This window comes from Crocodylus siamensis, chromosome 2, assembly GCF_052110815.1.
Source record: "Crocodylus siamensis isolate JL-2025a chromosome 2, ASM5211081v1, whole genome shotgun sequence".
Taxonomy (NCBI): domain Eukaryota; kingdom Metazoa; phylum Chordata; order Crocodylia; family Crocodylidae; genus Crocodylus; species Crocodylus siamensis.
In genome coordinates, this window is record NC_143396.1 from 96,581,097 (window position 1) to 96,605,469 (window position 24,373).

Below are 24,373 nucleotides of genomic sequence, written 5' to 3' on the forward strand. Positions count from 1 at the left end.
AGTCAAGGAGGAATTTTGAACTCTCAGTACAGAAAACATGCTGTAAATATTATATATTCTTCAAATGGAGATGAGCTGCAAAGACTGCAAATTAAAAGGTAGAGAGGAAAGTGAAAACATGATTTCCAGAAGCACAGAATCTTTTAAATCCATTATACATCTCAGAACGGCAAACATGAGAAATTTCTGATCATGTTTTTTATTCACTGAAATACAGGAGTGCAAATAATGATGAAATTAAGCTGAAAAAATGGAAGTAGTTTAAATTTGTATCAACTTATCTGAGTGCTAAATTTGACCCTGAAGATACTGGGATGATGCCACAGTTTTCAGAAATTTGATTCACCCACTCTGGAAATGAGATATATAGGGCTTCAGAAGAGATGAAACCCCCCAGTTGTGCCAAATCCAGTCCTCATCTTTGCAGATCTTGGGCCATCCATGTGAAGTGCCTGTTTATATATGTGATCCCTAGCTTCTCCCACAGCTGGCACTGATTTAAAGATACATGCTTGCTTCCGTGTTGTACTGAACTGGAGGCAAATTTACAGTGAGTTCCTTGAAATTGTGTGTGTGTGCATGCGTGCGCATGTTTAGATTTACATAGACAAAATAGGTCTCATTGTTTCCATTCATGTAGACATTACAGGTAGAAATACATTGCCTCATCACAGTATATTACCATGGAAGTTTCCTTTTTTTTTTTTAAATTTATACATTTGTTTTGGTTCTCAGTTCAAACACATAGAGACAACAAAAAGATGGTATGAGCAAAATAAACTAGGGACAGAGGACAATTTGGAATATAGGAAAGTTGTATAGCAAATAGAAGATTACGGCATTCAATTTGTGTTTCTTTTTCTTGTTTTGAGTCCTATTTCCTTGTTCTTGTAATAATCAAAAGCAACCAGGAAATTAAATAACTGGCATATGTTTTTCTTCTGTAATGCATCAACTTTTCTTTTGTAAGAACATCCCAGACTTTTGTAATCCATCTATTTAGTTACTGTAAATTTGAGTTTCACATTCTATTGCTATAATAATTGCCTCTGCAAGCTCAGTATGTGTTGGGATAATTGTTAAGGTCTAGACTTAGTATCTTCATCAAAATCAGGAAGAATATATAATTGGTTCATCATTTCAGAGTAAAATTCAGCAATTTTAGCAGACAAAAGATACTCTGTCTCTGATTCTAACCTCTTACAACAATTTTACACTGGTGGAACTACACTGATTTCCATCCATGCGTGTGTAAGTGGCTTCTGATTCAGGCTCTTTAACTTTAGTTAAGACAAAAATAAAAAAGTACCTAAAGGGTTGTGCCTCATCCAATGATGACCTTGCATTTCAGTTAGTTTCTGTGGAGTAAGACAATAGCTATAGATAACTCGGTGCTTATGTATAAAAAATAATGATAGATACTAAGAACAGGAAGATGCCTATATTGATTTATTTTTAGAGTTTGGGGAGGGCTGTGGGTTGCAAATGAACCTAGATTCAGTCATTTCTTGGAATCTACATTGGAATGTGAGAGAATATCTGCCTGCAGGGAAAAGGAAAATCAGAGTTTTAAAGAAGATCACAATCTGACTTCTCCTTGGTCTCTAGAAGTAATACATTTTTTTTTACAGAGTTTGCTGCAGGGTTTTTACTTTCCAATTGCTTCCAGTGAAGATAGCTGGAATGTTTTCTTTATGGTACATTTTGTACAAGTTTCTGTTGATGAATTAGGTAATGTGCAAATTTTACATGAAAATCTGTATAATTCTCTTTTAAAACGCAAAGAAAAGCCAACATGTCCAGCTCTGATCAAATGCACATGGTGCTTTTTTTTTTTTGCATATGCAGACTTGTGTGCTTTAAAACTTGTGAATTCTTTGACCTTGTTTTTGGGTGCTGTGAAAGTCATCAATGATTAAAATAATCATTATTTTTTGATGCATCAGTGAAAGCATGTACCGCAACTTTTGACATGTAAACAAAGTGCCTTTGGAAAAATTATGCACTGGCTACATGGATATGCATTTTAATTAAAATGGTGCTAGTGTCTGTACACTTTCCCTGGGCTCCTAAATATTAGGAAGTTCTTACTCTGCTAACAAAATATCTTGAATATGATTTTCTTTAGTAAACCATGCTGGTGAATCATTCTGAAGAATGCTTTAAACCTTTTGTCTATAAGTCACAAATCTTATGTATGCTTCTGTTTTAATTTATTGGGCTTGTATGCAGGTTTTTTGGACTAGTCACAGTGGTCTCTTATAAATCATGAGAAATAGTCCCCCCTCAATACCATTTCCAGCCCTACACAATGAGTCAAGGCTTGTCAAAAACCATTTTAGAAATCTTGAATAAATCTGACATTATGTTGAGACAGCTGTTAAATATATTTCTTTTTTTTTCTCCAGGTTTCCTTTCCCTGACTATGAACAATGCAATTGGTGTAGTGCTATTTTTAGCATTACTTTTCATTTGAGTCATATGTACCCTTACCTTCCATGCACACTTAAGTTAATTTATTCTAATATGAAAAATACTGGGCAAGTCACTACACCACACAAAAAGACTTTACAAACTAAACTAGAGATGGTTGTTGCTCATACATGCTCCAGACACCAGAGCCAACCAATAAAGGAGTAAACTCTGATTTCAGGTTTCAGTCCAATTCTTTCATAGCTCTTCCTTCAATGAAAATGAACGCTTAAGCTAAAATACTGACCGGCTTGATGGAACCAACTCTGCATCTAAGGACAGTCCAGTTCAGTGTTTGGCTTGCTGATGTATGAGTTTGGTGGCCCTTCTTTTGCCTCATCTTCTGTTTCTTACAGTTGGTTTTATTTAAATATAAGAACCTGAGCCCTTAGACAAAAAAGCCAATTCTTCCAACTAAAGACCTCCAACCTTTAGCTCTGGGTAGCTTATATGGATCCACTGTAGTCAGTATGAGTTTTTCCCTTGGCCTCAGTGGGAACAAGATCATTGGTTCAGTGATCTTTTTCCATCATGGCAACTATGGGTATCACTTTTTAGGCTATTAGAACATTTCTTCCATTTATGCTATTGGCCAGACTAACCTGTCAAAAATAAGCGCACATGATTTCCATACATGTAATTGCACACTCCTTGATTTTTCTTGCAGATCATGTTATTTTATTAGGCCTAAATCATAGAAATAAGACAAAATAGGGCCGGGAGGGATTTTGAAGTATAATATATGCCCCTCCGACCACAAGGCAAGATCAACTGTATACAAACCACCCCTAAAGATGTCTTAAACACCACCAAATATTACACAACCTCCTGAGGTTATCTATTCCCGTCTTTAACCATTCCTACAATTTTAAAAGATTATTATAAAGGATTAGGGTTTGAATGTTGTTGTGGCTGTGATTGTCCGGAAAGTATAAGAGAGGCAAAGATGTTTTGTAATATCTTTTATTGGATCAACTGTATAGTTGGGAGAGCTATTGGACAACCTTTCAGGCATCAAGTGCCCTTCCTCAGGCGCTTATATTCTTACCTCCCGTATTATAAAAGATGCAGTTTCAATGCCAACTAAAATTTCCCTTTCTGTACCTTTAAGCCCATTACTTACTGTCCAACTCTCAGTGGTCATGGAGATGAACTTCTAAACATCCTCTTTATGTAACTAAAAACTATTAGCATGTTCTCCTTAGTCATCTCTTCTATAGGCCAAACAAACTCAGTTTTTCAACCTTTCCATTGGTCAGGTTTTCCAGACCTCTGATTGTTTCTGTCCTCTAGATTCTTTTCTGTTGGTACACATTTTTCTTGAAATGAGGTACACAAAACTGAACACAGTATTTCAGCTGAGGCCTTACCTACATTGAGAGTAGAAGGCATATTTATTGCTTCTTATGTAAGACACTTCTGTTTATACATCCCAGAATAATGCTTGCTTTGTTCACAACTGTATGGCAATATTGACTCATGTTTGATTTTTGACCCATTAAAACTTTCCCCTCCTTCCCCCCCCTTCTGAACTGGTGCCTGACCAGTCATTCCCCATTTTGAATTTGTTGAATATTTCTATGTAAGTGCAGTTCTTTACACTTGCCTGTATTGCATTTCTGCCTGTTTGGTTTAGATAACTTTTTACAGCTTGCTGAGATCATTTTGAATTTTATCCCTGTCCTCTGAAGTGCTTGTTAACCCTTCCAGCTTAGCACTGTTTGTAGGGTTAATAAGTATGCTCTCTATTTCACCACTGAAATCATGACTGAAAATATTGAATAGTATCAAGCCAGGACAGAGCATTGTGGAATCCCAATTGATGAATCCTTTCAGTTTGAGAGAGAGCCATTAATAACTACCTCTTAGGACAGTTTTCCAACCAGTTGTTTACCTCCTTAAAAGTAGATTCTACTAGACCATAGTTCCCTATTTTTCTTACAAGAATGTGAGGAAGGACTTGCCTGAGATATTGTCAAAGTCTAACTAACATCCAGATGTATCACATCTACTGCTTCTCCACAAGGCCTGTTACCCTGTCACACTGGGAAATCAGATTGGTTTGGTATGACTTACTTTTGACAAAATTATGTTAATTGTTACTTATTACCCTGTTATCTTCTACATGCTTACAAAAAGCTTGTATGAGTACTTGTTTTAATATCTTTGGAAATCTTAGGTTGCGTGGTCTACAATTCTCCAGGTCCTCTTTTTTAAAGAGAGATACTATGATTTCTTCTTTCCAGTCTTTTGGAGCCCTATCCATTCTTCAAGCATTCTCATAGATAATCACTAGTGGCTCTAAGATTGCTTCATCCAGTTGGCTAAATTTGCTATGGTGAAGTTTACCATGCCCTGCTGGTTTAGAAACATCTAACATCAGACCGGGCTTTAAACTAAGCTTGCCGGGGGATGGATGGACAACCACCAGTGCAAGCTCACCAAGCACCAAGCACGAAATTAGCAGGTTAGGCTGTTCAAGGGAACCCCTTTTACCCCAGCCCAGGAATGGAGTTTTTCCAGGAGTGCAAGGAAGCCTAGGGCCTCCAACGGCACACTTACTTGCCCGCATACAAATGCCAGGAGCTTGGGGAATAAACAGGAGAAGCTGGTCCCTCTTCTAAACAGAAGTGACTATGATCTCATAGGGATAATGGAGACCTGGTAGGACCCCTTCTATTACTGGACCATGAGTATAGGTGTCTATACCCCGTACAGGAGAGATTGTGCTGAAAAAAGGGCAGGGGTGTAGCTCTCTATGTGAAGGAGCAGTACACTTCCCTACAAGCAGAGATTGGCACCCAAGGAGGATGACTGGAGACCCTCTGGGTTAGAATAGGAGGGGAACATGGTGAAGGGGATACAATGGTAGGAGTCTACTACAGACCTCCAGATCAGGAACAAGAGCTGGACCATGAATTAACTATGGAACGGGCTGAGGCTGCATGCTCTCGGTGCATGGTTGTCATGGGAGACTTCAACTACTCAGACATTTCATGGGAAGAGCACTCTGCCAAATCTGATTGGTCACAAAGGTTCCTCATATGCATGGATGAGCTCTACCTGTCTCAAGAAGTTTATGGGCCAACAAGAGGTTGCTGGACCTGGTAGTGGCCAAAGCGGATGATCTAATCAGCGACCTAAGAATTGAAGGGAAGCTGGGTGACAGTAACCATGAGTTGATCATTTTCACTATCCATTGCAAAGCTGGCAAATCAGTCAGCAATGCAGAAGTTCTCAAATGTAGGAAAGCCGACTTTCATAAGCTCAGGAGGCTTGTTGTTGAGGCCCTGAGATGCCATGTTTTGACAGGGAGGGGAGTTCAAGAGAAGTGGTTGCTCCTTAAGGAGGCGATCCTAAAAGCATTCCAGCCCATAGGAATGGTAGTAAAAGGGCTCAGCAACCCCTTTGTCTCAACAGGGAACTCATGGACCTCCTGCATCTAAAAAGACAATCTTATAAAGGATGGAAGACAGGAAACACCACTAAGGAGCATTCTGCACTGGTCTGCACCTATAGGGAGCAAATTAGGAAAGCCAAGGCTGTAACTGAATTCCATCTGACTACATGAATCAAGGACAATAAAAAGTCCTTCTTCAGATACATGGGGAATCGGAAAAAAAGCAAGGGCATCATTGGACCCATGCTAAACCATATGGGGCAGCTGACAACCGACACCCAGGAAAAAGCCAACCTGCTTAATGATTGCTTTGTGTTGGTCTTTCACCAGCCCAAAGGGACCACCCTGCCTGACAAGATGCAGGATGACCAGGGTGAGAGTGAATATAAACCCACTATTGGAGTAAATCTTGTGAGGAAACACCTTAAGAGGCTGGCCACCTACAAATCAGCTAGTCTGGATAGATTGCACCCAAGATTGCTTAAGAAACTTGCAGACATCATAGCGTGGCCACTGGCAAGGATATTTGAGACATAGTGGCACTTGGGCGAAGTACCTGAAGATTGGAAGAGGGCCAATGTGTTGCCTATCTTCAAGAAAGAAAGGAAGGAAGGAAGATCCAGGGAGCTACAGGCCAATCAGTTTAACCTCAATCCCTGGAAAGATTTTGGGAAAAATTATCAAAGGGACCATTATTGGCAGGCTACAGAAGGCATCATTCTGAGGGATAGCCAGCACGGGTTTGTTGCGGACAGATCTTGCCTGACCAATCTCATTTCCTTCTATGAACAGGGGATGCATCACCTGGACAAAGGGGAAGAGGTTGATATAATATATTTCTACTTTAAAAAAGCCTTTGACCTGGTGTCCCATGATGTTCTCATGGAAAAATTGGGGAACTGTGGCCTCAACTACCCTACAGTCTGATAGCTGGGGATCTGGCTCTGAGGTCAGACCCAGAGAGTAGTAGTTGATAGAAGTGAATCAACATGGCACACTGTGACCAGTAGTGTCTCCCAAGGCTCCATTTTTGGACCTGTACTCTTCAATGTCTTTATAAATGATCTGGACTCTGGTGTCAGAAGTGGACTGGCTAAGTTCACTGACAACACCAAACTATTGGGAAGAGTGCCCACACTGGAGGATAGGCTGGTGATCCAGGCAGACCTCAGTAGGCTTGCAAGGTGGGCAGATGAAAACCTGATGACATTCAGAACAGAGAAATGCAAGGAACTCCACCTCGGAGGAACCCACATCACACTTATATGCTTAGCGGCGCTAGCAAGTGTAGCACTATGGCTGAAAGAGACTTGGGGTCATGATAGACCACAAGATGAACACGATCCACCAATGCGATACTAAAGTTGGCAAAGTGAATAAAACTCTGGCTTGCATCTACTGATGCATCTCAAGCAAGACCCAGGAAGTCATCTTCCTGCTGTACTTGGCCTTGGTGAAGCCACAGCTGGAGTACTGCATCCAATTATGGGCTCCACAATTCAGAAAGGATGTGGAGAGGCTTGAGAGAGTCCAGAGAAGAGTCACATGCATGATCAGAGGGCACGAGAGCAGGCCTTATGAAGAGAGGCTGAGAGCCATGGGACTCTTTAGCCTAGAGAAGTGTAGACTCAGGGGTGACTTGATGGCAGCCTATAGCTACATAAGGGGTGTGCATCAGGATCTGGGGGAATGCTTGTTCATTAGAGCACCCCAAAGGAAGACAAGGACCAATGGTCACAAACTCCTGGAATACCATTTTAGGCTGGGCATAAGGAAAAAATTCTTTACTGTCTGAGCCCCCAAGGCCTGGAAGAGACTTTTCCCAGAGGTGGTGCAAGCACCTACTTTGGACACTTTCAAGCCTATCTTGCTGGGATCATTTGACCCTAGCTGGACCCGATGATCTTACAAGGTCCCTTCCAGCCCTAATGTCTATGAAATCAAATCTATGAAACTTTTCTAAGTAGTCTCTATTTTGTCCCTCATTTAACGTAAGTGCTTAAACTGTTATCACTGATGCATTAAATATGTAGGCGCTCTTAGTATAATTTATTAATGGTTTTTCCTCCTGATTTGAGTAGTGGGCCAGTTTTTTCCTTGAACTTTTCCTTATTGCTAGTATACTTATAGAATGTTTTATTTTTATTCATTAACCTTACCTCCTTTGCTAGTGTATCTCACTTGTTTTTTCTAATGTTGTCTCTATATACTCATGCTGTTCCTTTAGGCTACAATTAGGTATTACATTTATCTTGGGGTAAACCATTTTATCCCAGGACAAAGTACAGTCATTGTATCCATGGCCCAGGGTAAATCCTAAAAAAGTTCACAGGATAAGAAGTACTAACACTTTATCCCAGAACATTGCAAAGTATGTCTGAACAGTTACCCCAGGATTGCTTCATTGATTCAATGGCAGAAATGTGGCAATGCTTTCAGTTGCTAACTAAACCCTTGTCAGAAGGGTGATGTATGTAAACATCAGTCCCAGGGTATTTTTAGATATTTCTGTCTTGGGACAAAAACAGGCACAACTTATTCAGAGACAAATGCAACATCTTTTCCTAGCCTTTGAGTCATTACTAGTAACTTGACCTCCTCTCTGCTTTTTGTATGATTCCTTCCTGAGTTTCAAATCATTGATTTAGTAAATTAGGTCTTTTACTACACTTCCTATCTTTTTCAGGCACTTCATAAAAGACATAGATGCATTTTCTGGCTTGAAGAATTTACAGTCTGCACCTCCCATCCTGCAAATCGGTCTATACAAAACCCACTTCATGTTTGTGGGGAGATCTCCACTAGCATAAATGGGATTCTGAATTACTACCAGGATCCATTCACTTACATCAGATTGCAAGATAAGGGCCCACATTTATGTGATGTAGCAAATGATGGTTGCCAGCAGTGAGCTGGGAATGAGGCAAAAAAGACAAGGGTATCAGGAACATGATCATGCTTTTACTTAGATAAAGGTTTGGGTATATTTTGGAGTGTTTTGAGTATAGAAATAACATGGGCTGTACTCAAAAATATTGAGAAAATGGCTGATTAATTCTTTGATAATAGTCAAGGGTCTTTTAAAGAGATTTAAATAAGAATGGTGTTGGCAAATAGTACAGAGAGATTTTGGGTCTGCCTTCAATTCAAAGTTAAACAAAGGTATCTCTCTGTTTCATTCAAGTACCAGCTGGAACATGTAGCTGTCTGGATCTGTTTTGTTTGAATTCACCGGCATCACCAAAAAGTGCTCATTTCATGATCAGAGTGAAGTTGGCAGAATAACCCTACTTACTATTCATCTAAGGCTGCAAGCAGACATGGTTTTTGTGCCACCATCCGAATTTTTATGTCAGGATAAAAGCAGAGTGAACAGATATCATAGCCTTCTGCTGTGCTACAATTGCCTACATTTGTGCATCCAACCATACCTAATAATAGTTTGTGCCACCTTTTTGTGGTTGATGTCTTTTGGCTTATGACAGAAGATCATGGGCAGCCCTAGGCTCCTTGGGGACAACTCCAGCAGGACAACTGCCCTTTTGATGTCTGTAGATGCCACTAAAGCAGATCAGCTGTGCCAGGACATATCCCAGCACAGCTGATCCCACTCAAAAGACTGTTTATACCCTAAGTGGTAATGCAAAATAAAGTGACTTCCACTGAAAATATGATGACACTAGTGTTAAATCATTCTAATAAATATATATATTTTTGTCCTCAAACCCCTAATTTTCATACAACAAAATCTTCAAACACATGCTTGTTTACATGTTGAACCTCTGGTTAGTTGCATGATTGATGGGATAATTAAAGTCTGAACTATGTTTTAGCTTGGATTGAGACCTGTACATTTTGCTGTGAGGACCCAAGCAGATCACTCATGCAGTGATAAAAGTTATAATTTAGAGACAATAGATAAACATTTCTGTTAAAGTTAAAAGTAAAACAATTTACTGCTTTGTTATTTAGTGCAGGGCCTTGTTACACATTACACTTAGCAGGTGTTATATTTCATAGATTTCATAGACATTAGGGCTGGAAGGGACCTCGGGAGATCATCGAGTCCAGCCCCCTGCCCAAAGGGCAGGAAGTCAGCTGGTGTCATAGGATCCCAGCAAGATAAGCATCCAATTTACTCTTGAAGGTGTTCAGTGTAGGTGCTTGAACCACCTCCGCTGGCAGACTGTTCCAGACCTTGGGGGCTCGGACAGTAAAGAAATTCTTCCTTATGTCCAGCCTGAAACGGTCTTGCAGGAGTTTGTGACCATTCGACCTCGTCATCCCTTGGGGCGCTCTGGTGAACAGACGTTCCCCCAGATCCTGGTGGTCACCCCTGATAAACTTATAGGTGGCCATCAGATCACCCCTGAGCCTACGCTTTTCCAGGCTAAAGAGTCCCATGGCTCTCAGCCTGTCATCGTAAGATCTGTTTTCCTGACCTCTGATCATGTGCGTGGCTCTCTTCTGGACTCTCTCAAGCTTCTCCATATCCTTTTTGAATTGTGGAGCCCAAAACTGGACGCAGTACTCCAGCTGCAGCCTCACCAAGGCCGAGTACAAGGGGAGAATGACGTCCCGGGATTTGCTCGAGAAGCATCTATGGATGCACGCCAGCCTTTTGGTCGCTTTACTAGCCGCAGCATCGCATTGCAGGCTCATGTTCATCTTGTGGTCAATGATGACCCCCAAGTCTTTTTCTTCTGTAGTGCTAACCAACGTAGCACTGCCGAGCCTATACGGGTGCTGCAGGTTAATATGCCTTAGAAAGTTTTTTAAGCCATCACACATGAATGCTTACTACAATCTAAATACAGTTTGTAGTATTGCACCAAAGTTTTGAACTGGCTCCAGTACAGTCCCAGAACAGAGACTGAAAATCAACTGATTTTCAGTTTTAACCCTGGTGACCCACTGGAGCCAGTTGGAGACTTTCATGTGATCCTGGGTCTGGGACCCATAATCAGTCAGTTGTGGTTCCCAGCCCTGGAACCACAATTGATGTTATTATCTCTATGGAATAGTTGCATGCTAATGTAACACATGTTACTCAGTGCATTTGGGAGAGTCTTCTCTCTCTAAAAAGTGCAACGGCTACAATACAAGAGCACTTAAGACGTGTTATTCTACTTGAATGCTCGGGTGCAGACAGAAGTGCAGCTCCAGCTCCCAGCTATAACTCAAACAGCATTCTGAGTTACAACATTACTCTGGAAGTTCACTGTTGGTTCCAGTGGGGAGGGCAATCCAGCTGCTGGCTGGGATCCTGAAGCCAGTTTCCCATAGTAATTGTTATAGCTCCCTGCCAGTGCTCAGATGTTTTCAGAATGAAAGGGGGGAAAGGCAGCGGAGGGAACTCATTCTTGGGGCTCCCCAGTCAATGCTGAATGGTGGGGTGGGTGATGAGGGAGGGCTCCAGTACACCCATCATCTAGTGGGGTGGGAAAACTTCTAGACTGAACACCCTCTGCTCCCTTTCCCCCCTCCCGTTCTGAAAACAGCAACAGGCTGGGAACCCTTGGGACTCTAGTTACAGAACATGCTACATTTTGAAACATCTTTATCTGATACCTCATGCAATGATGGGTCAGATTTTCACCTGATTGGCTATTTTTTAAACAGTTTGCAGCTGTGTACTTGTGTTTGGTCATGGGCATGGACTGCTTTCTGTGGCCAGATCAGTCAAAACTTGTCACTTCTGTCTGCACCCTTTAAGTACAGTTAACGCATGCTAAGTGTAATGTGTAACAGGACATCACTACTTGCCTGCACCAATAATATCACATTTACATGAATAGGAGCAGTACATACCTTGGGACCATGGTTTTAGGGTGCATAGATATGCCTTATGGTGCAATACATTAAATGAACTAGGAATATATTAAATGAACTATATGATGACTTGAAAGTTATCATAGTGTTTCACCTGGGCTAATCTATTCTGGTGAAAAGTTTTGTCTCTTTGTCTCCCCACCCCCATTTAGTCTGGTTTCCACTACAGAGTAGAGCTGCCTGTAAATTAAAAGCCCCTTTTTATTAATGTTAAGTCTTCCCTCTTTCTGTGCGGATGTCTGGAAAGTATTCTACAGAAAGGTCACAGATTGCTTCAGAAAACAATGTTCTTTTGCAATTTTGCTCCCTTTCTCTGTATCTGTACAGGAATATGGTTCAAATATTAATTTTATGGTGTGTTTTTCAAGAGCTGAATGCAATGTGCAATTATACATCCCATCTGCAAAGCTCTGGATATGCAGCTCCATATTAAATAAAAACACAATGTGTTTAAAGTAAGGAACAATGAGGAGGAATATAAAAAAAGAGCAAAAGAACAGCTCTTCATCATATTGTCTGTTCAAAATCAGAGGGAATAGCTTTAGTCAGACACAAGTCATTGAGTTTGCTAATAAGAGATTACAAAATGAGTTCTAGATTATTTCAAGCTATTAAACTGAAGTGTCTTATAAGATATAGATTTGGAGAGGTGAATCAAATTTTGCATGCTCTTCAGAAACCGCTTTAGCCTCAAAGAGGTGGTTTGGGTGGAGGTACAATGCTGAAAGCAGATTGTTGTGAGGATCTTGGCAAAATAAAAGTGCTCCTATACTATGGAGTTTTCTGACTGTCCAATAGCAACATGAACTCTTAGCCTTAGACTCGCGTGATGTTGATACTAACACCAAGTTAGGAGGTAAAACCAGCAAGAAAAAGAATTAGTGTATATAACTTTTTAAAGGACACAAAAATCTTTGTACAAATTATTAGTTTCCTTACCATGAAAAGCACAGCTCTAAAGACTTGTAGAAATGAGTTCATGTTAAAAGGACATGAAATGCTTTGGCACCAGATCCTACAGCGAGTCGTGGCTGGCTAGGGTGTCTGAGCCAGAGTGCCATGCAATCTGCCTGTGCACTGGACTGTTCAGTTCTGAGGACAGCTTCGTAGTTTGGAAGGTGCAAAAAGAAAGCAGCATCTTTACTGTGAATAAGAGTTGCAAAACTGCAGTTTCAGGTCTCATCTCTTCACAGATTTTAAGACCTGAAAGGACCATTATGTCACCTATTGCAACTTCCTTTATAGCACAGGCCAAACAGTTTCACTCAGTTTCCCACATTTTGAGCTTGCTGATGTGGAGACTAATCAGCACAACACTCAAAATCATGATGAGCTTGTTGGCCCCAACTGGGACTGAGCGATCTCCTTGTTTAGCTTTGCTCATATATTTAAGGACAGCCTGAGCAGGTTCACAACATACCTTATTTCTAAAGTAGTTTCCTGACCTTGCACAGGTCCTGCTTGTCTTCCCAATGCCTGCCTTGAATCTTGCCTCAGCCTTGTTCCTAAGCCTTTGTCCGGTCTTCAGTTTCGTCTTGGCCTTGTTTGCTATTTTAGCTTGGTTTACTAGATTTCCTGGCTTCTGATCTCTGGGTACTATTTTGACCACAATTGCTGGAGTAAGGGCTATGAGAGTTGCTTCTACCCATTAATGTTGCTAACTCTTCTGTAAGGTTTCTCCACCACAAAGAGAAGCAAGATAGGACTCGATTGTGTTTTTATACTTATATATAGTCACAGATTCTTATTTCGGCTTTATATGGTGCTTTTAGTATACCTGGTTGATACCTGTTCTGGATCCTCTTAGATCCTTTTATTCTTTTTAGCATGGGATTCTTGCTGAGTGAAGAAGTAATTTCTTATCTTTTCCCAGTGATGCAGTGCCACACCTGCCTTCTCCTGGCAAGACACTATGCTCATGTCTGAACAGGGTGAATTTTATTTTTGTGGCCTGCAATATAGCTGTGTAGTCTTCTCTTGTTTGTCCCTTATCACAGAAAGTGATGGCAGCATGAGTTTGTCTTTGATTTTAGTAATGAGAAGACCTGGTAAAAATCCACATGTAGTGAGCTGAGTTTCTGCAATGCCATTGGTTGAGGTGAGACACAAACTGGATATTCGTTTTCATAAAATACAAAGGAATGTAGTTGGTCCAAATATCAAGGGATGACCATTTGCAACATGGGTGCTGAACATTATTGGAAGTGGGTGATGAGGTACTGTTCATTTAATGGTAAAAAAACCATATGGTCTTATTGGGATGCAGTGATGACAAGCACAGGGAAGGAACAGATTGTACCTTCTCCACTGAGACAAACAAAGTCTAATTCTGGATTGCTAAGAGTAGAGTTTCTAGTGAGGCTCTTTATCAGGTCTGCATTTTTTATACCATTCACCAACTTTTTGTTCAGCATCTTGTTAAGTGCTCTTGGCAAAATTGTCAAATATGCTGTAAGGGGAGGAGTTAGTGCAAAAGTTACAGCAGTTCGAGATGCCTGGAAAGCTGAGGAATAAATTTGTGAGGATTGGTGGTCTTTGACTCTGGAACTCAGTTGCTCCAGCACCTCATCAAGCATGTGGCTGGCCACATCGAGGGTGCAATACAAGGCACAGTGCTTTTGTTTTGCTTTCTCTGATAGAAGTCTTTGCCTTCTGCTTGGCTAAATTTCTGTGTGTAGGAGGATAGCTTCAGGCCATACTGACCACTGTCTTCTGTAGGTTTAATATTAGAATATATTAAAAGATGTTTTACTTGGCTAAGAAACCAGTGATGAGCTCCCAATAAATCTTTATAATAAACAAAAAATATGGATTTAATGTTACTGGACACCTGAGCAACATCCAAATGGTTCCCACTCAGCAACCACAGATGAAGATTAGATGTAGTTCTTATACTTTCATTCCCCTGACAACTGCCTTTTCCTCTTTCTCTCTTCTCCTCCTCTTCTATTAGCTCTGGCCAACCTTTCCTTTCGGGGGCTCTGTGCCTCCTCTCTCCCTAGCCAGGTAGAGATTTATTCCTTTTTTTTCCTTCTCAGATACTCTTTTCCCCTAGAATTCAGCTCATTTTTTTTCCCCCCAGGCACTCTAATTCTTTTCTTGACATTTTCTCTTGTATCTTCTCCCCAGAATTGAGAGAGTGCATGCAATCTCTAATCTACAGGGAAAATGGCTTTGTTCAGTTTACTCAGTCTCATGGTTATTTGTGAACTCCTAAAATGAGGAGGGGGTTCACTCAGCCTATCCCATAGTCTGATGTTTAATGCACTCTTGGTAAGTGGAAGATGTAGGTGCCAACTCCCAGGCTAAGTACAGACAGTCAAAAAGCCTGAGATTGAATAGATCCCATCTTCACAGCTTTCTCTAAACTGTGCAGATTGAACTGATGATGACGTGAATTGATATTCACTTTTGAATCTGGAAATGAAGCCAGATAACTGCAGTGGTCCAGGCCAAGGGGTGCTAAAGCACACCTCCCAGCCTGCCGGCCACTGCCAATAGCACCTGAATGCAGCTGAGCGGGGCCCATTTCTGACTTAGCTGCTCGGTTCATGACCCACCAGCCCCTCCAGCTTGGGGCTGAACCAGCGCCCCACATCAAGCCTGTGTGGAGGGGTGTCCATGCCTCAGTGGGGCTTCTCTCATCCCAGGCAGGTTCCCCTGAGCCCTGCTGCTGGTGCAGAGGGGACATTCCCACTTCTCACCCCTCAGCATGGTCCAGCACCAGCTTACCTCTGAGCTTCTGTTCTGTTGCAGGTTTAAACCAGTTTCCAAATCACTTAAACCAGTTTATACGTAATATTTACCCCTAGCCCCTGAGACTAAGGAAGATCTAGATCTAGAACGCAGGCCTCCCAATTCTGGGCAAGAGCTCTTGCCACTAAGGGCATCTTTAAACATCCCCTGGCATGGGGGGCACTTTCATTAGAGCAGCTCTCGGGAGCCACTCTAATTACAGTGCATGCAGCATCTCATGTATTCAGCATCCCACACTTCAGAATGGCAGTGGGGGCGCTTTAACTAAAAATTGTTCAATGAGATTTAGTAAGAGCACCCCCACCACCATTTTGAAGCATGGGAATGCTGACTATATGGAGCCTGCTAATTAGCATGCTCCTGCAGACTGGATTAATTGGGTCTACTCCAAAGCCTGCTAATTAGCTCACATTGGAGCAGGCATCGGGCACACATATAGGAGGCCTAAGATTTTAGGCAAAAAGTGGGCTACTCATCTACTTTGTTCTTGCCTAGGAATTGGGGCTGAAGATGTTTACATGTCCCCCAGAACAAATTTTGATCTGACCAGAAATTAGGCAGAGTAAGATGCTTCGGTGTCTCATTTGGATCACTTCTGAGCAGTCCAAGTGTAGAGCTTTGGGGCTGCTCTGGCCAAAATGGATGTGACTAATGAATCTATGTACCAAGGGAATTTTGTAACCACTGAATGAAGTTTATTTGGATTATTTTTTGTGATCTACATGTTACATAGCAAGAGTTTAGAGGTTGATTTAGGAAATGTCTTAAATTTCCCAGTCACTGAGAAAAAGAACTAAAGAAAAAAGACTAGAATAACATTTCTTTGAAATAATAAATTGTTCATTTTCTGACAGAAGTTTTAGATTCTGGTAAAGAAATTTCAGTGGGGAGTTGAACTGTTAGCTTTAAAACCGAATACTAAGCACTTAAACTAAAGCTCATTTAAATTCAATGATTTCATTGGGTTTTGGCACTAGAAGAGCTGGAGAGAAGCAATGGCAATGCACAGTAATTGCACAGTCTTCAAATGATTTTTTTTGTGATTTATAAAAAATTTCACAGTATCTTGGACAACACACTCTCACTGCACATAATAACTGAATCATGTAGGATCTCATCATCATCATAAGTTAAGTGTGAAGTTACGGTGCTCCATCACCATGTTACAGTTCTTAGGAATAACGTAATTGCAGAGGGAGATTAAATAACATTGGAAGATGGTGTCTGCATTATGCACTTACTAAATCTAAACCATGTACAGCAAAATAACACATCACTAAAAGTGTGGAAGTAAGGCTTTCCAATAAAGTCCTGCCTTGTAACGTGGGTGGTATAATATTTTTAATCTGTTCTTGGTAAAATGTTTTGTACAAGCCTGCTGAACAGGATAAAGTAAATTAAGCTGTGGGTAATGTGGAAGCCTTTTCAAATAGGTTGCAATTGAGCAATATTATCTTCTCCTGGAAATATACACTATGTAGAATGTTTGGGCAGTATAATTTTCTTTGTTTTCTGTTGTATTAACTCTCCTTTCCTTAACCATGCAACTTTATGCTATGGTCCTGTTCAATTACAAAAAGGAAGAAGGGTTTGGATGGGTCACTCCAAAGAATCATAGAATGATAGAAAATTGGGGTTTGAAAGGACATCAGGAAGTCAGGTAGTCCAACCCCCTGCTCGAAGCAGGACCATCCCCAACTAGATCATCCCAGTCAAGACTTTGTCTAGCCGGATCTTAAAAACCTCCAAGGATGGAGATTCCAGGATCCTCTCTGAATAACCCATTCCAGTGCTTTACTACCTCCTAGTGAGAGGTTTTTTCCCTCATATTTAACCTAAACTCTCTTTGCTGCAACTTGAGACCATTGCTTCTTGTTCTGTCAACTGCCACCACTGGGCGCATCCAGACGAGCGTGCACATGTCTCTTGCCCCATCCCCTTTGAGGTGGGGCAAGAGGCATGTGCAGGAATAAAAAAATGAAAATTAGACAAACAAAAACCCAGGGGCAAAAACTGGGTCAGGCAACCAGAGGCTCAGTCCTCCAGAGACACTCTGGCATAGTGCTAGAGCATCTCTGTGATTGTCCCTTTCCCTGCTCCTGAAGCACACTGCCTGCCCGTTCTGGGCAGGCAGCGGTGCAAGCTGCAGGGACCTGGACCCAACTTTTGCCAGGTAAGCAGGGGGGAGGGGGCTGGAGGAGGGGGGAGGGGACCTCGGGAGGCTGGAGACAGCAGGGAAACGAGCAGGGGGAGAATGAGCAGGAGGCTGGAGACAGCCCTGGAGGCATTCCCATGTTGTCCCCTGCTCTTCCGAGGCTGGAGGCAGCAGGGGAATGTCTTCATAGCTGTCTCCAGCCCCATGCTCCTTCCCCTGCTTGTCTCTAGCCTCAGGGGAGCAGGAGACAACAAGGGAATGTCTTCAGGGGCAGTCTCAGCTCTGGTCCCTTCCAAGGCTGGAGACAAGCAGGGGAAGGAGCAGGGGGATGGAGATGAGCAGAAGACTGGAGACAAGCCCTTGGAGATACGCTGGAGACTTCCTCTGCTCTTTTCAGCCTCCTGATCATTCTCTGCTACTGCTGATGAGTGTGGGGGTGGGGCTGGGAGAGCAAGCGGGGAGCTGGGGGAATAAACAAGGGGCAGGGGGAATGAGTGGGGGTAGGGGGAATGAACAATGAATGAATGAATGGGGAGCTGGGGGAACCAACAGGAGTGGGGCAATGAGCCTCTTGTTCATTCTCCTATTCTCTCCAGCCTCCTGCTTGTTCTTCTGCTCATCTCTAGCTTTCAGAGGCTGGAGAAGAGCGGGGAATGAGCAGGGGTTTGGAGACCAGTGGGGGTGGGGTGGTGGTAGGAGCTGTCACCCCTGGGGGGGCCTGGGACCCTGCAGGTAGGGTAGTCCATGTGCTGGGGGGGGGAGGCTCTGCCCTGTGGGGGGCAGGGGACCACTGGCGATGCATAGGGAGTGCACTTGCACTCCCTGAGCATGGCGGTGCACCCCCTCAATAAAGGTGCCGCTGACACTGGTGGTGGTGCCTGTAGGCGGTTGTCGCACGCCACCCCCCCAGCCAGTGGTGTCTGCGGGCAGTCAGTGATTGCCGCTGGGCACTGCTGTTGCTGCTGGTGATGCCTGTGGGTGCTCACTACTCACGACCCCTCCTCCCACTGCCAACAGTGCCTGTGGCGTCTGCAGGAGCTCCCTGCTTACCACTACCACCTTGCTCTGTGCCCCGCTAGCTGTCGGGGGGATGCGGCATTCATGCAGGCGACCCACCCCTCCTAAGCAGCCCCCACACCCACAGTCTCCCCACACTTATCTACACAGTGACTCACATCCCTCCATACCCCCCACATCCCCCCATCACATATGCACCATGTGATAAGGAAACCCAAATCAAACATTAAAACATACAGATGTTTAGGATTTATTTTATTATGATGCTAGAGACACTGATAGGCTTCCAAATTTCTTTAACATTGTAAATATAACAATAAAACATTGCCCATCTGATCAATCCCCCTTTCTCTCTCTCTTTTGTTCTAATTGTGGAAGAATGTGGATTTTGGGGTATTTTAAAAAGTGAATTTGGGATGCTGCCTCAGCAATCTAGCTGACACAAGGGGCTAGTGTCCCCAGATACCAATTGCCTGTGCCCCAGAAGTTCCTGAGGTCAAGTAACCCTGAGCTGCTGGCCAGGACAGATTTTTGTATTGCTGGGGCCAGGACAGGGAGCTTTTTTATACTGCTGGGTACAGCACAGGTACTGACCCCAGGCTCTAGCTCCTCCTGGCTGCAGATCCGGGAGAAGCCAGGCAAGGTTATTTTGCCCCAAGTGGCACAATTTGCTCCACAGCAAAGTGCATGTCCAAGCATGTGCACTGAGGCAAAAAGCCCTGGTTCAAACTTGCACCGCTTCTATTTGAGCTGCTGCAAGTGCTTGCATGTGTGGACATGCCCACTTAGAACAAAGAAGGACCCTCAAGAAACATCCAAGTGCTGCAAGCAGTTGTGGTTGAAATTCACTGGATGGCATGCTTCCACTGACCCAAAATCCAGGCAAGTAGCAGAGCCCTCTTTTGGGTTAAATTTAAAACTGATTTAAGATGATTGGAAATTGATTTTTTTCCAAAAACAATAGTCTTAAAATTGTAACAAACTCAAACCTCCTGGCCTGATGCACACTCAAACTTTTTCAGTCTGCCTTCCTCAAGTTTTCTTGTAGTTCCAGGTGAATATTAGTATTGTATATTCTGTCTTTTATACTGTGGCCTGGTGCTGGATTAAATTATCACTGCGAGTAATTAAAAATACAGTGCAGATTTGTTAAATGACATAGACACATGGACATTTATTCACTGATTTTCCAAAAGCAATCTATCTGGATACTGTGTTTTGTAAGAGGTCCCTGAGGGGATCTTCTTTTTGTGTATTTTATTTAAAGTTAATTCTATGTGATGAATAAAAAGGTTAGTTGCATTCCTGCAGATGTATCTTCAAATCTCAGAAAGTTAGATCCACCAGTCAGACCTTTCAACTTGGCTACAGTTGTTTTAGAGGGATTACAGGAACAACCATACTTAAAGCAACCACAAAATAGTCAGGGTCAGATTCTTCCCAGCCCCTGCCTATGTGTGTTGGAGAAGTCACACTTGGCTTTTCATCTCCCCACTCTTAGCACAGCCCATCTTAGGGTTCATCTGAACTGTGATTTTCTGCAGTCTGGGAAGCATAGGGGTCAAATAATACCTCAAACTGATGGAAGTGAAGAGCTGGGAAAAGGTGAGGTTGTGGATTTTCAACTACGCAAGGGAAAATAGCTGCACCTTACAAATGGGTGTAGTAAGAAGGCATGCAGCACTGGGGGCAGGAGAGGCAAAAAGATCCCTGCTTCCTGTTGCCTCAGACAAAATGCTTCCAGTGCTTTTACTAAACTATGTATATGTGACTGCATATCCAGTTTCCCATTAATATTACATACATCTTCACAACCATGCTCAGAGTTCTAAATTGCAGCGTTCTTAGGTTCTGTCTCTAGCTGGCCAGGCTGACTGTTCCCAAATGAAAAGCCTTTTGAACTTAGCCAGATAAAGTATTCCAAACTTTGAGGCTAAGTACAGACAATTGAAAAACCTGAGGTTGAGTCAATTCAGTCTCTGCAGGTTTCTCTAAATTGCATAGACTGAACTGATAATGGAGTGAACCAATGTACACCTTTAAATCTGGAAAGACAGCTAGATGTCTTCAGTGGCCCAGGCCAGAAGCCTGGGGGCACTAGAGCATGCCTCCCAGCTTGCCAGCTGCTGCCAAGGCCATTCAAATGTAGTGGAGTGGGTCTTATCCCTGATTGGCTGCCCAGCAGTTGTCCCCCAACCACCTGATGTCCCCCTTGCTGAGCAGAGGAACAGTCCCTCCAGCCCAAGGCACAAGTGGTGCCAGGCATCATTCCATGGATGGGGGAGGGGATCCCCATGCCTCGGCAGGGCTTCACCCCACCTCCCCTACCCAGGAAGAGCCTCCTAAGCCTGACTGCTGGTGCATAGCAGGAATTCCCCTCTCCCATCCCTCAGCACAATTTGGTCTGGCTTAGCCCCATGCCCACAGGTGAAGTAGGGAATAGTCCCTCCAGCCCAGGGCCTAGCCAGACCCTGGCATTAGCCCAGATGGAGGAATCCCTCAGCAAGGGGTTCCCCACTCTGGGCAGGTTCTCTGAACCCTGCCGCTGGTGCAGGGGTGGAATTCCCCCCTTTCACTCCTCCACCTGATCTGGTGCCTGCTTGGCCCTGGCTGGAGGGATTGTGCCTCCCCACACACCTGTTTATTTGTACACCCAATTAGAGTGGTCCTTAAGGCCCACCTGGCTAACTAGTAGCCCCTTGTGGGGCTAATAAATGAATGGTACAACTAAATTCTTGGGACAACTAAAGCAAAAACAGGACAGGAATATCATGTGGGTCAAAGGTTCAAAACATGAAAATAAGTGCGCCTCAGAGGGACACCGAGCAGAGCTCCCAGGCCATGCCCACTGGTCCTCAAAGGCATCCAAGGAGCCGGTGGACACTGTCTACTGGTGCTCTGCCTGGAAACATGCACAGACGAATGAGAGGAATGTGCATGAGAGGAATGTGCACAGTCCCCGGTTACCTTCCCAGCCAGTGCCTGCTTCCTGGTCATGTACAGGGCCCACATCGCCAGGGCCAGGAGGAGGTTGACCAGGAGGTCCCTGGACTTTGTAGGGCCATAGATAGGGTGCTCAAAAATAAAAAGGTCGGGGGTGAAGTTCAACTAGAACCTCAGGAAGAGGTTCTGGAGGTGGAGGTGGAGGGGCGGCAGACCTGCACACTTGAGTCCTGCAGCTGAGGTCCCCAGTGGGTCATGGGACAAGGGTGGCCCCCACACACCTGAGATGGCAGGGCTAAGTTATCACTGGACTGTGCACAGAGGTGGGAGAGAGGGGGAAATTCCCCCTCTGCACCAGCAGGAGAGTTCGGAGAACCCTGCCTGGGGCGGAGGAACCCTCACTGAGGCACTGGGATCTGGGTTGGCCATGGGCTGGAGAGGTTACTTTTCCCCTCCCATGTGCATGTCAGTGACTTGCACAGATTGGGGGGGAGGGGGAGGAGGGACCCTTGCACACCAGGGCTTGGCCAGGGACGGGGACAAGGCCAACTATGCAGAACTACTAAGTGCTATCTTGTGTTGGGGCACCTTGGAGGCTTAGACTGGAATGGTTTAAGAATTTCCTCTTAAAATTCTTGGAAGTAAATTCACCCTTGATTTAGCCCTGTGGAAGCTGTTCATACTACATCAGGATTTAGAAGAATTGTTAAGCCTCAGTGGGTGTGTCTATGCGAGACATTCACTATTTCAGTGTCTACGCATGCAAGGCTATTAGGCTGGAGTAAACTAATAAACTCCACATCAAGGTAGTACTTGTAAATACAGGTGTTATCCTGTTGCAGAATTTTTTACTCTGCACACCACACGTACTGATGGGGCTGCCATGTTGGAGCAGCATCAGGCTGGCAGGCTGAGCTGCCAGACCCTTTGCTTGGTTGGGGCTCCTCCGACCCAGCTCAATGTGCTATAGTCCCAGGCACATGTTCAAACAGTGCACTTGGGAGCAATAACCTCCAGCTCAGAAAGTGCTGGAGTTATTGCTTCACATTAATTGCGGGTGTAGATGCACCCAGCTTTGTTTTACAGACAGCTCTTACCTGGGCTCTATGGTTCTCACAAAGAGGGACTATAAAATAGATGTTAAAAAAATAATACAAATATGTTGAGCAATTTTGGAATTACAGTGATGCCAAACCCAATATGCTTTCTCTCTGCTTTCCTCTAATTCCTTCCCCTGTGTGTGTGTGTGTGTGTGTGTGTTTGTGCATGTACACAGATGTGTGTGTAATTGTTTTTTACAGTGTATATTTCTAACAAACAAATAAGTTTTATCCAAAAGAAAAAAACTGCCCCCAAATGTGACCTTACATAATAACTTTGCTTTGATTTTTTTAATAACTTTGCTTTGATTTTTTTAATTACCCAGTATTAACAACTTGAAACCAGGGGCCAAATTCCATTTTTCAAATAAATGTGAAAGACTCCTACTGAAGTCAATGCACATGTATGCTGATCTCAAAAGTTCAAAATTCAAGAGGCAGATCCACAGTTCATGAGGTAAAAACAATGAAATCATATTTTTGGGTTCTCATTTTTTTAACTCCTCTTCCGAGCTCCCATTGTGTTTGTAAAATACAATGCTACAAGCTCTCACAAAGATATAGAGAATAAGGTGTTTTGGTTTTTGTTGCTAGATGTCTTGCTGCAGAATCAAGCTTCAGCTGGGCCCTGTTGTGTTAGGCCTTGTACAAACACATGGTAAGAGACAGATTTTGCCCTGAAGAATTTTCACGGGAGTCCAGAGCATGTTTGTTCAGTTTATCTATCATAAGACAGCTGAAACTGAGACTGTTAACTCATCATATCTCACATAGGTACTACCAAATGTCTATTAGATGAAAGCAATATTTAATTCCTGATGATCTGGACAGGATTTAAACTAGTGATCTCCAAATGAAAAGATCCCTGGCTCAGTCGTAATACCTAAGGCAGTGATTCTCAACAGAGTGCCCTGGGGTTCCTTTTAAGGGTGCTGTGGGGTGCCACACAATGTTAGTACTGGTAAGTACGTAAACATGACTCACAAGATGCACCCAGAGGCACATCAAGACAAGTGCCCACGAGCCTCTTGTAGCATCTCAAAGTAGTTTGAGATGCCACAAGAGGCATGCTGGGAATGGAAAAATGTTTCCCTGTGCTCCACATTTGCAGTGTGGGCTCAAAATTTGATACCCGGAAATCCAGCAGCAGCAGCCACCATGGGGGCACTCAGGGCCTGCCTGGTACAGCCCCCCTGTGGTGTGGGGCAGTGTGGTGCGGCCCCAGCCACATGGCACTTGGAGCTGCCTGTGCCACATGGCGTGGGCCCGACCTGCCTCTGCATGGGGCCATGCACCTTTGGGCAGCACCAGGCCGCTTGAGCTGTCACCCAGCTCATAGGGACCACATGCCATGCCAGGTCTGGTCCTTCCTCCATGGAACTGGCTTGGCTTGACAGTGCATGGGGCTCATGGAAGCAGGACCTGGCCTGGCATGACATGCAGTCCCTGCAATTAGTGCTGGGCCCTGGGTGACAGCCCAAGTGGCCCAGTCCTGCCTGAAGTTGCATGGCCCTGCGCTGAGCCAAGCTGGGCCTGTGCAATGTGGCACAGGCAGCGCCGGGTGCCAGGTGGCCAGGGCCGTGCCATGCAGCTGTGCAAGGAGGGTCCTGAGTGCCCCAATGGTGGCTGCTGCTGCAGGGGAGGGGGGACTGTGGGCCATTTAGGGGGGAAGCTGTGGCCCTGTGGAGGGGGCTGTGG

At 43.7% G+C, this 24,373-nt stretch overlaps 1 long non-coding RNA gene across 2 annotated transcripts in view; it reads right to left on the reverse strand.

The window, feature by feature from the left end:
* The window catches only part of LOC149870533 (uncharacterized), a 106,825-nt gene that overhangs the window by 11,062 nt on the left and 71,390 nt on the right, over positions 1-24,373 (reverse strand). The gene's annotated exons all lie outside the window — the stretch shown is intronic.